At 36.3% G+C, this 6,223-nt stretch overlaps 1 pseudogene; it reads right to left on the bottom strand.

The window, feature by feature from the left end:
• Nucleotides 1–5,367: 5,367 nt before the first annotated feature.
• Nucleotides 5,368–5,478, bottom strand: LOC133702434 (small nucleolar RNA R71; annotated as a pseudogene).
• Between the last annotated feature and the right edge of the window lie 745 nt (nt 5,479–6,223).

Genomic DNA, 6,223 nt, shown 5'->3' with positions numbered 1-6,223 from the left:
ACTACCAAAACCTTCTTCACCTCTGAATAGGTATTTTGACAATAAAAATCCAATCCACCTTTTTCTCCCACTCCAAATACTCCTCGAGATCTTTTTACCTAAGAAGGAAGGTATTTTCAGTTTGATAGCATCCAAATCACTATCTAAATCATCATGTCCCCCCCCCCAACACTACATAAATTTTCCCTTTAGCTGAATTGACCCTAGTTCTATTCCCAAAATCCCTTTGGTTTCTAGACTGCCGAAAACCTTCCTGATGGCCTGTGGTCTTGTCCTCAAAACCATCATCACCAATATCATCAACGTCCTCCTTAGAATCAGCCCACCTTGCCCTTTCAGCCAACTGCCACTATTCACTCTTGGTTCAGCCCCAACCTTCCTCACATCTTGGGTGCTTGTACCAGCCTTGTTGCCACTCTCCACCCTATCAAGTCTGTCACACACATTTCCCATCACAAAATTCATCTTCTCCATCATCTGCGTCATGGCTTGCATTTGGAACTTAAGTTCTCCTTCGGGAGGGGATGGTGTGTTGTTTTAATCTGACATGATAGTAGTTGTAAAAATAGGTTAGTGGTAAAAAAAATATCCTCACGTTGCTTGTGTTTCACTCAAACACTCTTAATATCCTCACACGCTCACACCTCTCGTCTCACCTTCTTGCGGTTCTTGCGAAACTGAAACCAACTTAGCAGTGCAATCCATATATATATATATATATATATACACTCAAGAAGCAATAAAAATCAGAAAACAACTAAAACGAAACCTGATGATAGTCTCGCGAGTAGCAAGCGTATGTATCCGAAATATGAACGAAACTGAAGACTCGAATAAAAACAAAAATGAAATATGCAAAATGGTGAAACAACACTTATATGTGCTGGATATGTTGAAAATATACTGCAAGAAACGAAATCAGCAAAAAGAAAAATCAATTTCAAAAGTTGACGTAAAACAGATTCGTTTACGACGAGTTAAGTCTGAATCTGGAACCTAAAGTAAATGATATCCAATTGAGCTAATGAATGGCTATCATAAATCTTCGGGACCTGCTCGTTGTGCTATGAAAGTTGATCTGATGAAGGCTTATGACTCGGTGCGGTGGGATTTCGTTGACGCCATGTTAATAAAAATGGGATTCCCTAGAACAGTAATTGATTGGATCATGGTTTGTGTTACATCATGTCAATTCTCTATCAACGTCAATGGTGAGCTTGCAGGTTACTTTCAAGGAGGAAGAGGGCTGAGACAAGGGGATCCATTGTCCCCATATTTGTTTGTCCTATGTATGGAAATCCTTTCGGGGCTATTCTGCAAGATGAGTGCCAACCAAGAATTCAAGTTCCACTGGAGATGCAAGAAGGAAAAAATTTCTCATCTTTGTTTTGCTAACGACTTGATGATTTTTAGCAAAGGGGATGTAAACTCAATTCGTATGATCAGAACTGTGCTCACAAAGTTTCAAGATCAATCAGGTTCGTATCTTTTTTTTTTGGTAAGTTGACGTATGTATTAAAAGAAGAAGAAGATACAAACATTATAAGGGGCACACCCCAGATTTACAGTGATAACAGAAACATAAAACAACATATGGCTACAAGCTAGCCACCGACCATAAAACTGAAACCTCACTAGATTCGTTAGGGAAACCAATACAACCAGCTAACTAACAAATTAAGAATCTATGTTATTCACCCTCCAAGCTCGTTGGATCCTTTTGTTTTCATTTGTTGATAGGATGTTCCTCATCAAATCAAGCTTATCGCGAATGATACATTCGATTTGATTAAAGACTAAATTCAAAGTTCTAGACATTCCAGCTAAGATCCTTGCATTCCGTTCTTGCCATACATGATACACTGTAGCTGCGAAACTCAGTTTACAAGAAAAATTGACGAAACTCTTGCCATGCCAAGTGAAAGTGGCCCATCGAACCCATTCATCCCAGCCTTTTGTCATTCTTAGAATGTCACATCTGTCACAAACATCCCACCAGATCGCTTTAGTATAGGAGCATTCAAAGAACAAGTGGTTGTGATCCTTATTGTTGCGGAGACAGAGTGAGCATCTATTGAGACCATGTATACCAAACCGATGAAATTTATCTTGAGTTGTGAGTTTCTGTTGGACAGCCATCCATAGAAGAAACGAATGTCTTAGGACAGCATTCTTGAACCACACAATGTCATGCCATTCAACCATCTGACGATGAATTCTTAGTTGCTCCCAAGCTACTTTTACCGAGAATCTGTGATTTGGCAAATCCAACCAAACTATGAGTCTTTTTGCTCTTAGGATTAGAATTGGAAGGAATAGCTTCTATAATGGTTACGAATCAGACCTGATTAGCCCCGAAATTGAAAATAAAGGAACTGATATCCAATTTACCCCAAATTCGATAAGGACTTCAGTAATCATAGTATCAATTTTGATACGATCCAAAAAAGGTCAAATTCGGATTTTGATGTAAAATGTGCAACTATCTAGGTTTACGACAACAGTCATCATTCTCAATCCGATCATTAGATTGAGCTGAAAGTTTACGTAGAGACTCCTAACATGTTTTCCTACCTTGGTTTAAAATTTCAGGTCAATCGGAGTTCGGGAAGGTATCAAAACACGAGTCAACAGAGGCTGTACGAATTTTGTTATTTACTTCCTTTTGACTTGTGGACTTCCTATTTGGCTAGAATTCATAATTATTTCAGAATCCTTTTCTTACAAGGATTTCTTATTCATCATAGCTACAAAAAGGAAAGAAGACTTCAGAATAAATTCTACCTTCAGATCAGATTTCCTAGTATATTTGGGACTTCTTAATGGTAACAAATATGATTCTAGCATATTTAGGATGGTAATTTTCGGATTTGTATTATTTTTATTATTTGCTTCTTAGTCTTTGGGTTATTATTACTTATTTGGGTCAATTGTAAGTGGGCTTAATATAAGTCCACCTAAGGGGGGTCCATTAGGGTTTATTTAAGTCTAGAGTTAGTATAAATAAAGGCATAACCAGACATGTAAGTCAGACAATTCAGATTAATAAAACTTCTTGTTTGCCACACTTTGTGTGTGTTAGTGTTAGTGAGATAATCTCCCTTCCATGGTTCTCTAAAGAAGTGAAAACCGACTAATCGAACAACAACTGTTTTCGTGGCATCATTCCTTATACTTCTCATTCGGGAATCAATATTCGTTGGGTGGGGGTCTCCGTTTTGAATAGTGCTGGTGCCTAGGTATAAGTTATCTGATTTTAAAAAAAATTTGGAAAGAAAGAATAAGATGACACCCTTTTTTTAATCCCAAAAGACTCAATTCAACGCACCTAATCAAGAATAACATAGGAAGAGACAATCTTACTGATTAGTACTTAAAAGTGCATTTTTAAAAAGATTTTATATCATCATTTTGTACTTGAAGCATTAATAACTCCTTAACTAAAGCATGTTTATAATAACAAGTCCAATACTATAAGATACCTTTAATTTATGGTAAATATTCATCTTAGATTTGGCCTATCACATAAATCAAAAGATTAATTGATGAGTTGAACTACTGAAATTGAGAAGACAAATAGAGGGTTAAGCTTATGAGTTGAACTACATAGATTCTTAATTTGATAGTTACCTGGTTGTATTGATTTCCCTAACGAATCTAGTGAGGTTTCAATTTTTATGGTCGGTGGCTAGCCTGTAACCATCTGTTGTTTTATGTTTCTGTTATCATTGTAAATCTGGGGTATGCTCCTTATAATGTTTGTATCCTTTTTCTTTTAATACATACGTCAACTTACCAAAAAAAAAAAAGAGATGCTGGTTCAGTCCAAATTGGAACACTATTCAGTCATGGGGTCATATGTGGAGCTATAGATCTTGGATTTCAATTTGATTTATATGGCTAGAAAGCTAAGACATAGGCCTAAAATATTTATGGGAAGTCGAAGACTCAATTCTGCTGTTTGGAAGTTCAAATCTTAGCTACAACGGAGAAGTTAGAATCTGTCCTGCAGCCCAGTCACTGTTCAGCCCATATCTCAGGTTCTAAAACTCCAAATGCACCAATTCTTTTTTTGTTGTAAAACTGAGATAATTTCCTAGAACTTTCATGCGGACAATCTGTTCAAATTCTGACGTTAGCAATGACGTTTTGTTTAGACAAGAAGATAAGGATTGTCACCAAGTCTAGATGTGGTCACCCACTCAACAATTAGTCATCAAATCAATAGTTTCGAATTTTGGCCTCTAAAAGGAGGCATTTATCATGCATTTAGGCATCTTGGTTTTCAGATTAAGAACATGCTCTTGCTCTCTCTTTTTGTAATGCTTGAGTTTTGAACTTATCTTGTTTATTTATGTTTCTCTTCTTCATTATGTTTAGCAAAGTTTATTATGTCAAGGGTGAAAAGGTTACACTAATGGTGTAAGAATAAGTATAGTGTAAAACTAAACATGGACTTTAACGTTTAATATTAACATATGTTATATTTGTTATCTTGTTCACTTTTAATAATTTGCTTGTTAAATGGTTAATCTAGATTTATGTTGTATAACCCTTGGTACAACAAATACTTGGCACTTTCATAGACCAAACCGTATGATATAACAGACACTTGTGCTATGAAAAGAACTTGATTTGTTGTTAACATAAGTTATAATCATTAATGACAACATTTACAAGTATTAACATTATTCGAATGAGATAACTAAAGTAATCATGTTAACAATTTATAATCTGATTGGAACCTCATTTGTGTGTGGTTTCCTGTTGAATAATAAGAGTTTATATTATACTTGTTTGAAATACCATTAATGGATCCTCTAACCTTAACAATTGTTTTTATCATTGTTTAATCCTTATATCAATATCGCATCTCAAAACTCTCATTTCCTGTGAATAAGTCTAATTCTATAAGTGCGCCTAGCACTTCAGGCCATCCAATAACAGGCATGATTCAGGTGTTGCCTACTTCAAATGGTGAGCAACGAACTCGCTTCATAATGAGAATAATCGTGTGAGAATACTTAAAGACCACATGAATCCCACAAGAACAAGTGCACCCTCATGCATAGTTTTCCCCCCTGATGCATCTCATTTTAATTTTAAGCCAGACATTATTCAACTTTTGCCTTCTTTTCATGGCTTAGATTTAGAAAACCCGTACTTGCATTTAAGGGAATTTAAGGAGGTCTGTAATACCTATAATGACTCAAATTGTAGCATGAACAACATTAGATTAAAGCTTTTTCCTTTTTCATTAAAAGATAAAGCTAAAACATAGCTACAAAATTTGAGACCACGATCCATTCGTGCTTGGGATGAAATGCCATAACAATTTTTAAAGAAGTTTTTTCCATCTCACAGAACAAACTCTTTCAAAAGATAAATTATCACTTTCACTCAAAAATCAGGAGAAACATTTTACCAATGTTGGGAAAGGTATCAAGACTTGCTTAATACTTGCCCTCATCATGGTTTTGAAACATGGAGAACGGTTTCACATTTTTATGAAGGGTTAACACCTAGAGATAGGCGAATGGTTGAATTGATGTGCAATGGAACTTTTGAAGATAAAGACCCAAATGAAACAATGGAGTCCCTAGACTTGCTGATGTGAACCTCGTGATCACGTGGTCACGCAACCCACAATCAAGATTGAGATCTGATCCCGGAAAGCCAAAATAGGTCTAATAGGAGTGTGACACAATGGAAACCTGCCCCAAGGCACCAACACTATTGGATTGAGTAGAATGACGCCACGAACCTAGTTAATCTTCGACAAGTCGAGGCACTAGAATTCAAGTTCCACTGGAGATGCAAGAAGGACAAAATTTCTCATCTTTGATTTGCTGATGACTTGATGATTTTTAACAAAGGGGATGTAAACTCAATTCGTATGATCAGAACTGTGCTTGCAAAGTTTCAAGATCTATTAGGTCTGTATCCAAATCCACACAAAAGTGACATCTTCTTAAGCGGTGTGTTAAATGCTGAGAGGGAACAAATTATTCATATTCTTGGATTTAGAGAGTGCGAGCTCCCTATGAAATATGTGGGAGTACCTCTTCTATCGTCCAGACAAAAGGTTGTTTATTGTAAGGGCCTCGTGGATCGAATCACCTCTAAAGTTCGACATTGGACTTGTAGAACACTCTCGTATGCAGGACGGGTACAACTGATTAATTCAGTCTTATTTTCCATACAGGTCTATTGGGCATCTCTC

Source organism: Populus nigra, chromosome 8 (genome assembly GCF_951802175.1).
Source record: "Populus nigra chromosome 8, ddPopNigr1.1, whole genome shotgun sequence".
Classification (NCBI taxonomy): Eukaryota; Viridiplantae; Streptophyta; class Magnoliopsida; order Malpighiales; family Salicaceae; genus Populus; species Populus nigra.
The sequence above is the reverse complement of the archived record's forward strand: the minus strand, read 5'-3'. Positions and strand labels throughout refer to the sequence as shown.